This window comes from Rhinatrema bivittatum, chromosome 4, assembly GCF_901001135.1.
Source record: "Rhinatrema bivittatum chromosome 4, aRhiBiv1.1, whole genome shotgun sequence".
Taxonomy (NCBI): Eukaryota; Metazoa; Chordata; class Amphibia; order Gymnophiona; family Rhinatrematidae; genus Rhinatrema; species Rhinatrema bivittatum.
In genome coordinates this window covers 67,616,124-67,630,856 of record NC_042618.1, presented here as the reverse complement: position 1 = coordinate 67,630,856, position 14,733 = coordinate 67,616,124, and the positions used below count along the sequence as shown (strand labels likewise).

The following is a 14,733-nucleotide window of genomic DNA, read 5'->3' as shown; positions in this document are numbered from 1 at the left end:
ATAGGGCCGGGGGGATGGGTTAGGTAGAGGAAGGGAGGGGAAGATGAGGGGAGGGCGAAAGAGAGTTCCCTCTGAGGCCGCTCCGATTTCGGAGCGGCCTCGGAGGGAACGGTGACAGGCTGCGCGGCTCGGCGCGCGCCAGCTGCCCAAAATCGGCAGCCTTGCGCGGCCGATCCAGGATTTTAGAAGATACGCGTGGCGTATCTTCTAAAATCTTTGTTTTAGAAGATACGCCACCTACGCGTGGCGTATCTTCTAAAATCCTGGATCGGCGCGCGCAAGGCTGCCGATTTTGGGCAGCCGGCGTGCGCCGAGCCGCGCAGCCTGTCACCTTTCCCTCCGAGGCCGCTCCGAAATCGGAGCGGCCTCAGAGGGAACTCTCTTTCACCCTCCCCTCACCTTCCCCTCCCTTCCTCTACCTAACCCACCCCCCCGGCCCTATCTAAACCCCCCCCTTACCTTTGTCCGTAGAGTTCCCTCTGAGGCCGCTCCGATTTCGGAGCAGGCCTCGGAGGGAAAGGTGACAGGCTGCGCGGCTCGGCGCGCGCCGGCTGCCCAAAATCGGCAGCCTTGCGCGCGCCGATCCAGGATTTTAGAAGATACGCCTCGCGTAGGTGGCGTATCTTCTAAAACAAAGATTTTAGAAGATACGCCACGCGTATCTTCTAAAATCCTGGATCGGCACGCGCAAGGCTGCCGATTTTGGGCAGCCAGCGCGCGCCGAGCCGCGCAGCCTGTCACCTTTCCCTCCGAGGCCGCTCCGAAATCGGAGCGGCCTCAGAGGGAACTCTCTTTCGCCCTCCCCTCACCTTCCCCTCCCTTCCTCTACCTAACCCACCCCTCCGGCCCTATCTAAACCCCCCCCTTACCTTTGTCCGTAGATTTACGCCTGCGAGAAGCAGACGTAAATCTACGCGCGCCCCGTGCTCCGACCCGGGGGGCTGGTCCGAAGGCCTGGACCACGCCCCCGGGCCGGCGCCATGCCCACGGTCCCGCCCCCGAAACGCCACGCCCCGCCCCCGAAAACGCCGCGTCATCGGGTCCCGCCCCCGACACGCCCCCTTCCAAAACCCCGGGACCTACGCACGTCCCGGGGGTCTGCGCGCGCCGGCGGCCTATGGGCCGGCGTATCTTCTAAAATCCAGCGTACTTTTGTTTGCGCCTGGTGCGCAAACAAAAGTACGCGAACGCGCTCTTTTTAAAAATCTACCCCAAAATGTATTTCCAGTCTCTTTAAATAATTAAAAAAAAAATCCGATGATAAGGGATTGAAATAGTAAATGACATTGTCAGGATGATCTTAGCATCCATAACTTGTTTATATTTTTAAAATTCTTCCATTTTACCAATAAAAATATAAGTACTGCCAAATGTACAGTACACAGTAGGAACAATAAATTGTGGAATTCCTCATAAAACAAATCTCAAAAGAAATATTTAGTTTGCAATCTCCTGAAAAAAGTAGTTTTTCTCCCCACAATCAGAACTGAAAGAGGTGATCCTGTTTTTAGTTGTCATGTCCATAAAATGTATTTCCAGTCTCTTTAAATAATTTAAAAAAATCCGATGATAAGGGATTGAAATAGTAAATGACATTGTCAGGATGATCTTAGCATCCATAACTTATTTATATTCTTAAAATTCCTCCATTTTACCAATAAAAATATAAGTATTGCCAAATGTACAGTACACAGTAGGAACAATAAATTGTGGAAGTCCTCATAAAACAAATCTCAAAAGAAATATTTAGTTTGCAATCTCCTGAAAAAAGTAGTTTTTCTCCCCACAATCAGAACTGAAAGAGGTGATCCTGTTTTTAGTTGTCATGTCCATAAAATGTATTTCCAGTCTCTTTAAATAATTAAAAAAAAATCCGATGATAAGGGATTGAAATAGTAAAGTGAAAAATGTAACTAGTGGAAGACAGAGATATAAAATTCATCCTTGGTTCCTCCACACAGTTTGTGTCTGCTTGTTCTTTTCTTTAGCTGTCATCAAAGAAAATGTAAATATGGTTTTATTTGCAGTTATTCCAGTATCTTTAACATTTTTTTTTTATAGTTCTTTATTTGGATGCTAAGTTAATGTTTGTTTTTTGTTTTGCGCATAGTCATTTAGAAAGTAGCAGTCTCTTTTTTTGGGGGTCTAAAGACGGACTGTGGCAGACATCCCAACGAGACTCTGTTTTTTTGGGTTTGTTTTTTTTTCCCCTCTCACCAGTTGTTTCTGTTGAATGGTGTTACTAAGGTGACTTTGAATGAGCTGACATAACGGTGGTGATTGGAGGACGGTGGTAGGGAGCTGGTTCTTTTGAGTGCCAGCCCACGCAGGTAGGACCAGCTGCTTCCTCGGAACATCTTCTGTGGGTCTTCATACATCCGGGGTTGGCTCAACCTTGATGAGCCTGTGTTTCTTATTAACCCCGCAACAGTAGTAGCTGCAGGCGATTACAACCATCAGCAGCACGGCAACTAGGAAGAGGAATGGGAGAAGAGAGCAATTGATCAGCTTCTGTTTAACATGCAAAGAGAAACTCTGGTTTACTGGAAACAAACAGAGGTTAATTGCCATCAAAGCAGCAAGAAGAAGATGCTGCTGCCTGTGTTAACTTCATATTGGGGCATCTAGAGACAGAAATGTGAGAGGATAATTTCATTACTGCTGTCTCTGTTCAATAAACTCAAGCTGAAAGGGCTAGTGGGTGGGTGGGGGGCGGAAGGGGGCAGTTTTCACACTCTCCGCATGAACCAAATCTGTAGGTGCCTTTTTTACTCAAGGACTCTGCATCACCTTTAAGTTTGTGGGCAAGTGAGAGTCATTTTGAAATTTGTCATGGATATCAAGTACTCGGACACTTTCAACTGCTCTTGGTGCCAGGTAAGAACATCTTCGGAAAATAATGCACGTAGACTTGAAAATATAATCTAAACATGCTAGTTTTCTATCCTGTTCCAAACATTCTCCTCCCCTACCCCTCCAGAACACCTCCCCTAAATGAGGCTAATGGTACAAGCATTGCGGAACACTCCTTGTTCTGTTGGCCTTAATTGAAGTAGGGCAACTTGCAGATAACCAGTGTACACGTGGCAATCACTATTAGTCTGCATAAATGGCTTTGAAAGTTGCCCTCTAAAACACACAGAGTGGTGTCGGCAGCGTGTAATACACTCTGGTGCTCTTCAGGGCAGCTTTTCCTTTCTCTTTCTTTTGTGCCATTCCCACTGAACCTCGGGCATAAAATTTGGGCAGTGCCCATTGTATTGTGGATCTACCATCCATTTCTCCTTATATCACACCTGCTGCTGGTAGCCAGTTCCACAGTCCCTTTGTCTGAATTGTGGTGGGGGGAGAGGTGATAATTTTTCCTTCCATGCTAGTAACAGCCAAGTTCCACTCCGCTGGAAGAGGGGCAAGATCACTAAAGTTCCTGGGAGGCTAAATGTGGAACTTAATATCCCAGGAAGCTCATAGCATTATTCAGCGGGGGAGCTTTGGTTTAGAGTTTAATAAGAAAAAGGAGTTCATTAAATAAAGTCTAGACAAAATTGTAATGTGGCATAAGCATGATGTGTATGGAGGCCTTTACTTATTTCCCTAGCAAAATCTTGTGGTCGCAATGTTAATTCACGTGAATATGTAGAAATTAGGTCAACAAAATATTGAACTAACTCATTACGTCTGTGACTAGCTTTCCCGAGCTATGCTCTCCAGGCTACTGAATTAGCCCCAGATGTACTGAGTTAGTCCATTAAAATGTTTTCACCTAGAACTAGTTTGACTGTTATTTCCCAAGAACATATTCATCCATGCAGACAAAATACCAAATCGTATCAAAATCCAAGGCATCATCTAAACAGCAGACTTCACTGATCTATGAGAACATGTTCTTTGAATTGTTTCTTTGAAATTAAGTATATTTAATATCTGGTCCTTGGCCTGTAGGTGGCATGTGTCCCTTTAAACCCTTTCCTTAGTATCTGGAGCACTACTTACCAATGAACAGAAGAAGAACGGTAAACGCAATAATGTTGAAGAACCCTGACTGAGGGAGTTCCTGAATCTTACTCAGGAATTTCTGTCCAATCGTCTTCAGGTCTTGGGACAGGTTTTGGGAAGCCATTTCTATCCTGCTTACCAAATCTTGTATTTTATTATTCTAAAGAAGAAAAGAGAGAGAGAGGGTGATTTGTACTACATATTTAATTGCTGCTATAATGGTTGCATGAAGAACATTTAGGTACATGAATAGGTTGTTGAATTGAAATGGACCAGTTTTATTCTGTCCTAGCAATCCACATCCTGGGCCATGGCTTATGCCCCTTTTTTGTGACTGCAGTCTCCTTTTTGAAATGCAAGCTACCCTCACAAGAAAGAGACTCCTGGGGGGAGAGGGTTTGTTCTCATATCATTTTCTATGCAAAAATGGTGAGTAAGGATCTTGTTTCAAAACTCAGATTGCGATCACAAAAATGTGCTAAACCATCACTAAACACGAATTGGTTGATTTGTCCGTCATCGTGGTCCTTAAATCAGAATGCCTTAATGATATCAACACTGTGCTTCTGACACCACTTCGCTCACCTGCCCTTCTTCCCCACAGACAAGCACTTCATTCGTTTGTATACACATCTTGAAATTAACACATGTACAGACACACAAATGCCACTAAATATTCTCGTCATATGTGTGTGTATGAATGTTACCTCCCTTCCCTCCTCCCTAGGATATCTTAATGCTTAAAGAAAGATAAAGTATGTAGGCCAACAAAAAATGTAAATCCCACATTGCAGTCATGGGAGATAGCAAACCATGTGCTGTTAGTCTTCAGTCTCCCTGTAGCAAGCGCTCAGAACGTCCTCAAGTTTTCCAAGCCCAGAAGATCACTGTAACATTGAAGCAGTGGGTGTTCCCCATATCCAGGGTTAAGAACATAAGAAAATGCCATACTGGGTCAGACCAAGGGTCCATCAAGCCCAGCATCCTGTTTCCAACAGTGGCCAATCCAGGCCATAAGAACCTGGCAAGTACCCAAAAACTAAGTCTATTCCATGTTACCATTGCTAATGGCAGTGGCTATTCTCTAAGTGAACTTAATAGCAGGTAATGGACTTCTCCTCCAAGAACTTATCCAATCCTTTTTTAAACACAGCTATACTAACTGCACTAACCACATCCTCTGGCAACAAATTCCAGAGTTTAATTGTGCGTTGAGTAAAAAAGAACTTTCTCCAATTAGTTTTAAATGTGCTACTTGCTAACTTCATGAAATGCCCCCTAGTCCTCCTATTATCCGAAAGTGTAAATAACTGATTCACATCTACTCGTTCAAGACCTCTCATGATCTTAAAGACCTCTATCATATCCCCCCTCAGCCGTCTCTTGTCCAAGCTGAAAAGTCCTAACCTCTTTAGTCTTTCCTCATAGGGGAGCTGTTCCATTCCCCTTATCATTTTGGTTGCCCTTCTCTGTACCTTCTCCATCGCAATTATATCTTTTTCGAGATGCGGCGACCAGAATTGTACAAAAAGCCTAGAAAACTTGATAAATTACCATTTTAGTCGTACACTGAAACTGCTGAGAGCTGACAGCGACCCGAGGTATTTTCTGCCACCTAAAAGCAGAGCTGCTTCTTTTTCTTTTTCAAATGTTAAACACCTTCTTTCTTCTATCCACACTGGCAAAAAGCTCTTCTGACGTCCTGCTTGGAATTCTGGGCACCAACTAATAGTCACAAATTCTGAATTCTGTGCTCTAGAATATGCAGATCACTGTTAGTGAAATTTCACTCCAGCAGGCTGACATAGACGTTGAAGCTCCTTTACCAACTATAGACAGCATATCATCTGACTAAATATTTTACCAACTTCAACATTTGTCCTAAGCGGATCACAAAAAAAATGAAACCTCAGATTTACATAGCGTAAACATCATAAAGCAATATCAAATTTAAGGCATTACATTATGACAGTAGGAGTTAAAAGTGCAGCAGTTTTTGAAAAGGCTGGACACTGTGATCCTGAGATCACTCAAGCAAGGGGGGAAATGCTTAAATAATTAGATTTTATATCGAAACATTGACTGAAAGTTTGTACAGATTGGTATGTTTTTTGGCTTCCAAGTCTGAAGAATTCAGAATTTCTTTTCCATATTTTGATATGTTGAAATCTGGATTTCCCTTTTAAATAGGATACCTAATGTGTTCTCTTCATAGCTGTGCAGATTTTTTTTTTGTAGTGCATCAGAAACTATGCCAATTTTTCTAATGTACAAGTTTAAGGGGGTGGATAAATCAGTGGAAGTTAACACTTGGCCTGCCAGACAACCTTCAAGTTTTCTGTCATCTCTAATCTAACCAAATTGGTAGTGCAGTAATAATGGGAGATTTCAATTACCCCAATATTGACTGGGTAAATGTAACATCAGGACATGCTAGAGAGAGAAAGTTCCTGGATGGAATAAATGACAATATTATGGAGCAATTGGTTCTGGAACTGATGAGAGAGGGAGCAATTTTAGATCTAATTCTTAATGGAGCACAGGATTTGGTGAGAGAGGTAATGGTGCTGGGGCCGGTTGGCAATAGTAATCATAATATGATCAAATTTGAATTAATGACAGGAAGGGGGACAGTAAGTAAATCTACGGCTCTAGCGCTAAACTTTCAAAAGGGAAACTGATAAAATGAGAAAAATAGAAAAAAACTGAAAGGAACAGCTACAAAGGTAAAAAGTGTGCAAGAGGCATGGACATGGTTTAAAAAAAACCAAACCATCCTAGAAGCACAGTCCAGATGTATTCCACACATTAAGAAAGGTGGAAGGAAGGCAAAATGATTCCCAGCATGGTTAAAAGGTGAGATGAAAGAAGCTATTTTAGCCAAAAGATCTTTATTCAAAAATTGGAAGAAGGATCCGACAGAAGAAAATAGGATAAAGCATAAGCGCTGGCAAGTTAAATGTAAGACATTGATAAGACAGGCTAAGAGAGAATTTGAAAAGAAGTTGGCCGTAGAAGCAAAATCTCACAGTAAAAACCTTAAAAAAATATATCCGAAGCAGAAAGCCTGCAAGGGAGTCAGTTGGACCGTTAAATGATCGAGGGATTAAAGGGGCACTTAGAGAAGATAAGGCCATAGCGGAAAGATTAAACTATTTCTTTGCTTTGGTGTTTACTAAAGAGGATGTTAGGGAGATGCCAAATCACGGTGAACCTAGAAGATGTGGTAGGCCTGATTGAGAAACTGAAGAGTAGTAAATCACCTGGAGTGGATGGTATACACCCCAGGGTTCTGAAGGAACTCAAAAATGAAATTTCAGACGTATTAGTAAAAATTTGTAACCTATCATTAAAATCATCCATTGTACCTGAAGACTGGAGGGTGGCTAATGAAACCCCAATATTTAAAAAGGGCTCCAGGGGCGATCCGAGAATCTACAGACCAGTTAGCCTGACTTCAGTGCCAGGAAAAATAGTGGAAAGTGTTCTAAAGATCAAAATCACAGAACATCTAGAAAGACATGGTTTAATGGAACAGAGTCAGCATGGCTTTACCCAAGGCAAGTCTTGCCTCACAAATCTTCACTTTTTTGAAGGGGTTAATAAACATATAGATATAGTATATAATGGATGTAGTGTATTTGGATTTTCAGAAGGCATTTGACAAAGTTCCTCATGAGAGGCTTCTAAGAAAAGTAAAAAGTCATGGAATAGGTGGCGATGTCCTTTCATGGATTACAAACTGGTTAAAAGACAGTAAACAGAGAGTAGGATTAAATGGTCAATTTTCTCAGTGGAAAAGGGTATACAGTGGTGTGCCTCAGGGATCTGTACTAGGACCCGTTCTTTTCAATATATTTATAAAATGATCTGGAAAAGAATACGACGAGTGAGGTAATCAAATTTTGCAGATGATACAAAATTATTCAGAGTAGTTGAATCACAAGCAGATTGTGATAAATTGCAGGAGGACTTTGTGAGACTGGAAAATTGGGCATCCAAATGGCAGATGAAATTTAATGTGGACAAATGCAAGGTGATGCATATAGGGAAAAATAACCCATGCTATAGTTACACAATGTTCGGTTCCATATTAGGAGCTACCGTCCAGGAAAGAGATCTAGGCATCATAGTGGATAATACTTTGAAATTGTTGGCTCTGTGTGCTGTGGCAGTCAAGAAAGCAAACAGAATGTTAGGAATTATTAGGAAGGGAATGGTGAATAAAATGGAGGATGTCATAATGCCTCTTTATCGCTCCATGGTGAGACCACACCATGAATACTATGTACAATTCTGGTTGCTGCATCTCAAGAAAGATATAGTTTTGATGGAGAAGGTACAGAGAAGGGAGACCAAAATGATAAAGGGGATGGAACAGCTCCCCTATGAGGAAAGACTAAAGAGGTTAGGAATTTTCAGCTTGGAGAAGAGACGGCTGAGGAGGGATATGATCTAGATCTTTAAAATCATGAGAGGTCTAGAACGGGTAAATGTGAATCTGTTATTTAGTCTTTCGGATAATAGAAAAACTAGGTGGCACTCCATGAAGGTAGCATGTGCACATTTAAAACTAATAGAAGAAAATTCTTTTTTTCACTCAACGCACAATTAAACTCTGGAATTTGTTGCCAGGGGATGTGGTTAGTGCAGTTAATGTAGCTGGGTTTTAAAAAAGGTTTGGATAAGTTCTTGGAGGAGAAGTCCATTACCTGCTATTAATTAAGTGGACTTAGAAAATAGCCACTACTATTACTGGCATCAATAGCGTGGGATATTCTTAGTTTTTGGGTATTTGCCAGGTACTTATAGCCTGGATTGGTCACTGTTAGAAACAGGATGCTGGGCTTGATGGACCCTTGATCTAACCCAGTATGGCAATTTATGTTCTTATGTTCTAATCTCGATACCTGTGACTGACTACCATTTCAGACTTGTGAAATATTGTAACGAACTGGCTAAGAACAATTGCAAAGAATTCACTGTAATTAGTTTTATCCAGGATCCAGTAAGTGGCCAATGAAATTGTCAGTCAAAGAATCAATTGAATTAAATAATCAGATCTAATTAACAAAATTAAACATTCAAGTGACGAAAAAATCCTAATGTTCAAAGTAACACTCCCAGTCCCCAAATTAAGAAACTCCCTTGACTGATTGTACAGTCAGTGCTCTTAGATATTTCTTGAAATGGAAAGACTCACAGTCATTGGTTTCCACTGGACACTGTCCTGTGGGAGAGTAAACATGTCGCCAAATAATGCTACTTCATTTACTGGCCAACTGCCAGTCGACCACCTTGGTTTGACATACCTGCCTTTCACTGCCTTTAAATGCTACGGTGCCCCGCTGACCGATTTGTCAGCTGACCTCTTGACATGCTATCTCTGCAACTTAGGGCATCAACATGCACCCCTGTTGCAGCTCCTTGTCCGAGCAGGTGGGCCTTTCCTCTCCTGGATTCACTCCTTTGGTAGTTTGTTGCTTGGGAAAGGATGCAGTTTTAGCCAGCTTCACGGCTCTTGCTTTTTGGTTCTTGCTGCTCGCTTCCAGATCACTGGAAAAAAAATGAAAGTATTGGAGACTGCTGCCCTGTCAGCTCACTAACCACCAACTGCCACAGCAAGAATATCATCTGGGTTTTGGTTTGGTTTTTGAAAAGTATTTCAAGATTGCATTACCTGACACACAGCAGGATCTTGCACTGGCTTATAAAGGGAAGAAGGGAAATAATTAAAATGACTGGCCAAAGTTTGCATTGCAGTATATTGCAAACTTTGTTCCTAGAATTTTTTTTTATCTTGCATCCCAGAAAAAGTCGACACATCCATTCTATGAGCCCAATAATAGCATATGGCTTTGGTGCATTATGTAGAGTAGGCCTGATTGACCTACGGACCATCTGAAAAATTATGTAGGGTAGGCCTGATTGACCTACGGACCATCTGAAAAATGTATCCAGAAATTGTTTCTGGAAGCACTTGTAATTGTGGCGTAAACTGGCATGTGCAAGTTACTGGATGGACTTGCAAAGAGCAGCATGAGATGGGGAGAAGCAGAAGGACACTGGAGTATGAAAACAGAAATAAACAGAGGATTACATCAGGAAGGAAGCAAAGGGTTGATGTGTTACTGATGTCCTGTTGCGGTTTAATGTAATATATCGATTTGTAGTGTCACTTCAGCATTATATATCGCAAGACCCTCGTGCATGCAGAGAAGTCCTGTTCTCAAAGGCTATCTTTAAAAAGCTATTTAAGTTGGCTTCAAATTTAGGAGCTCACAAAAACTCCTAAACCCAGAGAGTAACCACAAAAAATGTGTTTAAAAGCATAATGTGAGGATGGAATTCAGGAGAGCCAACCACAGATCTCTGCCCATCTTAAATCATCGGGGTGTGATCTTTGATTTATCTATAGCAGTCTGTCATTTTATAGTTTCCAACATGTCCTTCATTTCTATGTGCGTGTCTGGGCGCCAGAAAGTTTTAAAACTGATCCTAAAGTACTTACTGGGCAGCAGTGGAAAGCCAGAGAGAGACTGCAACTTTCTTTCCTGCGACTAATCCCACACCAAAAGCACCCGGGAACTCTTTAGAGTTTTATTGCCAATTTTGCTAGGCTGCGCGCTGTCTCTCTAGTTTGAAAACTTTGGAATCACATGGAAGGAGAATCTGCAAACTGATCTTATTTCATTTCTTACTAAGCAGGCGGCCTAACCTCAGGATTAGTAGGGGAAGGTATTATGGATTAACCAAAACCTTTTCTAAGCCCTCTTAACAAAGGCTCTTCCAGTCTTGTTTATGTATCTCTTATTCCAGAGCATTCAAGGTTGTCTTGTCATTTTTTTTTTCCTATTGAGCGTTCTGGGCAATAAATCCCAGAATGCTTTAGGCAGTTAGAAAACATGCTGCTCTTCAATGATTTGGAACTAATTGGTCATTTTGGTTGCTACCCTATGCAGATTTAAATTTGTGGTAATCTCCACATGTGCCATTTTGAGCTATGCTTTGGATGGGAGGTCACTTTGTTAAAATGAAGTTGTATGTGTGGGTGTGTTGCTCGGTGATTTCAGAGGATTTGAAATCTTCGGTGGTGCAAGAAACGCCATTGCATTGCTGTCAGACAAAGCAAAAGGACCGAATAAATAAAATGAAATGGCTACAGCTGGATGGGGTTCCAATGGCAAAAACTTTCAGTGCTTGCTTTTTTTTTTTTTTTTTAAACACGCCAACTTGTTGCAGGAATGTAAATAGAATGAGTTAATCCTATAAAGTCAGCACAGTGTGCATTTGAGACAGTGTCTGCTTCCAGACCTTGAGGTCTGCCAACAGGTCTAGCTTTCATTATATATCCCAATTGCTATTTGTCAGGTATATGTACAGCATGTACATTACAATCCCAACACCATTGTCAGTTTTAATAACTTTCTATAAATAACTTTTTTTTTTAAAATTTACTACTTCTTTTTCAAAATCTTAACTAATCAAGGTAAAGTACTGCTCTTAAGCAATGTGGAAAGGGAAAACCTCAGATAGCACCGCCCATGGAGGTCAGAGCGGATGGCAGTCGCTGATAGTCTTCTCAAGCGTGGGCCCTGAAGCAGCATGGATCACAGTGAAACATGGCCTTGGTGGCGTTCTTTCGTTAAAGATTTTGACTTTCTTGGGCCGGGATAAAGCCGTCTGTCCAGATGCTTATAAAGTCTCTTTTGAAGGCATTGAAGTATCAAAGAAATTCGATACTTCCCTGAAAACTACAAAATTTTAAATTTTGTATTGGTGCAGTCTCAGGTTTTCCCTTTCCACATTCCTTAAAAACAGTACTTTATCTTGTTTAATTTTTTCTCAAAACCTTAATTTTTTTTTTTTTTTTACAATTGTTAAATTTACTTATAGAAAGGTTATTAAATTGACATTGGTATTCTAGCTGTTTGGATTGGTGGCATTATGTACATTAGACATGAGATTTAAGGAACCCGGTAATTTGTGTATTTTGTTGTTTTGAAAACCGGACCTGGTGGTAGACCTTGGAGACCACTTAGAGGAGCTAGTGTATCTTGATATTTATTTCAGCACCTTTTATCTGATCTATTATCTGGAAACTCCCAATATCTTGAAAATCATAGTCCCCGGGTCATGTTCCCTTATCTAGATACATGTTTGACCCCCAAATATAACCTCCTTTAGATTCCCCAGCTGCAGATACTTTTCCCTTTCTCCCCTGACATGCTCCCTTCCCTCCCCCCACCTCTCCATCCCCATGGCCGGGCCTAACAAGACTCTTTCAGCCACACGTTTGTCATACCCTCTCCTTTGGCGCCTCTCCCTCCTGTCTGGTTCACAGTCTCAGATCAAGTGTTTGAACCGCATGTGGCTCCATAGTACACTGGGGATCCTCGACTAATATACTGCGACTGTTTGATTTAAAATCTGTTGTAGCCCACATTGGTAAAAGGCAGAATATCAAATCTCTCTCTCTCTCTCTCTCTCTATATATATATATATATATTAAATGACTTGGTGTTATTTCAGTAATTAGACCAAGGGTGTTTGTGTTATAGGATTAGACCACACCCAGGTGATAGAGACACAAAGTAATGCCTCCCATCATAAAGCTTCCAGTTATGTTGTAACCTAGTTGATTGCACTTAATTATTATTACTTTTTTAAAATTCCTTTGTTTATCAGTTTGACATGTATCGAAAACTAATTCTGTGTAGTCCGATCCAGTGGCTTAGTGGCCAGTACTACCTGTTGCCATACGGAGGGACCCAGATTCGATTCCTGACTTAAGAACATAAAAGGCTGCCATACTGTGTCAGACCAAGGGTCCATCAAGGCCAACATCCTGTTTCCAAAAGTGGCCAATCCAGGTCGCAAGCACCTGGCAGGATCCCAAACAGTAAATAGATCCCATGCTGCTTCTACTCACCAGACTATGGCCATTTGCAACCTCCAGGGAGAGGGAATTATAGTCCTTGTGCAATAGCAGCACCTAGTGGCCAGATTTAGGACCCATGATTGCCCAGGCACCTGGTCCCCAGCCGAGGACCTTCGCTGCAATAACTGGTCCACAGTTAGTTGAGAGGAGATATAAAATAGTCACGAATGAAGGTTCATGGTGCCAGATCCCAGCCCTGGTTCCATCTGAGCAGGAGGAACCTGCCAGGGTCAAAATGAAGAGAATTCTTCCATCTTCGTCTCCATTCTAATTCTCCGACCCTTACAATAAACAAGAAGGCTGGAAGGGACTCGCTGGTATCTGCTGTCAAGCACTTCTTTTGCAGAATCCAAATGGCAGTTCCTTTTCTTGAGCCTGCCTGGTTTCACATAAGTTAGTGTGCATTCTGGAACTCCAACAACGACTCTTTCTTCCTATTTTCCAGACATATGTTTTGAATTGAAGGGGTTTTTTTTTTCTTCCTCTTCACTATTGGAAGAGCTACGAGCCAACTCTCTCCCCGCTCCCCTTGCCAGGAAAACTCGGACCGTTTCTTCATCCGCTGTTCACCAGATCTGATTTTTTTTTCTTTTCTCGTTTGAAAGCCACCTTGCAAGTGTTTCAGACTAATAAGAGAGAGAGAGAGATTCAGAAATAGAGGGTGGAGACCCTGACGGGGAGAGGTTACCTATGTTCAGAATTCAAACTTAAATGATAGCGAAACAAACCCACTAATTAAAGTAGTGTAGTATGGTGCTGAGGATAGTCAGATGACAGAAGGAGGAGCACCACCCCTTCCAGTTTAACAGGATCAAAAGAGAGAGGCACCAGAGACAGGGATGTGCAGGCAGGCTTGGTTTCATGGCGTAGTAAGGCTTAAGAAAAAAGAAAGCCAGAAATGGCAAACCTGACACAGAAAATCTCTTGTGCGAGTAGTTCAGCAGAAACCAGATTTATTTTAAACACCGAAGCGTATTTCTTATTCCCTTTGTGGTGCGGTACAAGAGGCTGTCCCATGGCTGTGGGGTTTCCCACCACAAGAGACATTTAAACACAGAGAGGTCGATGTTCAAACCTGGATAAATCTTTGTTTTTACAAACGCCCTCCTCCCCCCCCCTCCCCCCAGTTCAGCAGGCAGATAATTTACCTGCATAAGAAGAGGTGGAGTTTGGAGGGCCCAGCAAAGCTTTAGCCAGACTGCATTAGATATTCAGCGCTGTCTGGCTCAAGATATCCAGACAAGCCTGATTGGGGTGAAGGCCAGGCCTAACCTCAACCAGATAACTTTATTCGGGTATATTCAGCAGCACTGTTAGCTGGATAAGTGCCACCAGATATCCGGGTAGAGCAGGGGTGGGCAATTCCGGTCCTCGAGGGCTGCAAACCGGTCGGGTTTTCAGGATATCCCTAATGAATATGCATGAAAAAGATTTACATATGACTGAGGCAGAGTGCATGCAAATCTCTCTTGTGCATATTCATTAGGGATATCCTGAAAACCCGACCGGTTTGCGGCCCTCGAGGACTGGAATTGCCCATCCCTGGGGTAGAGTTAGCCAAATCAAGTGTTAGGGTTTAGCTTCTGCTGCTCTCCATGCCACTGGATATTGGGCTCAGGGGAGATTAAGTAACAAGGGGGGCCACATAGCATCTGATGGGGAAGGGAGTGGAATTTGTGTCTTAATATTTCACAGCTCCATGCTCTAGCCACAGCAATTCATGCAAGCTGGCATAAAGGGCAGCGTCTGACTCTATTTTGTCCTCCAAGGGCTATTCTGCTTAATGGCTATTCCGC

General features: G+C 42.3%; 1 long non-coding RNA gene across 2 annotated transcripts; it reads right to left on the bottom strand.

The window, feature by feature from the left end:
- Nucleotides 1-1,474: 1,474 nt before the first annotated feature.
- LOC115089882 lies at nt 1,475-13,593 on the bottom strand. Of its 2 annotated transcripts, XR_003856262.1 has the most exons (5): nt 12,929-13,593; nt 9,309-9,552; nt 5,551-5,751; nt 3,994-4,156; nt 1,475-2,471 (listed from the first exon to the last, which is right to left on the bottom strand). It is a non-coding gene; the product is annotated as an uncharacterized LOC115089882 (long non-coding RNA). The 2 variants fall into 2 exon arrangements; XR_003856261.1 differs by lacking the exons at nt 9,309-9,552; nt 12,929-13,593 and having other exon boundaries at nt 5,551-6,434.
- Between the last annotated feature and the right edge of the window lie 1,140 nt (nt 13,594-14,733).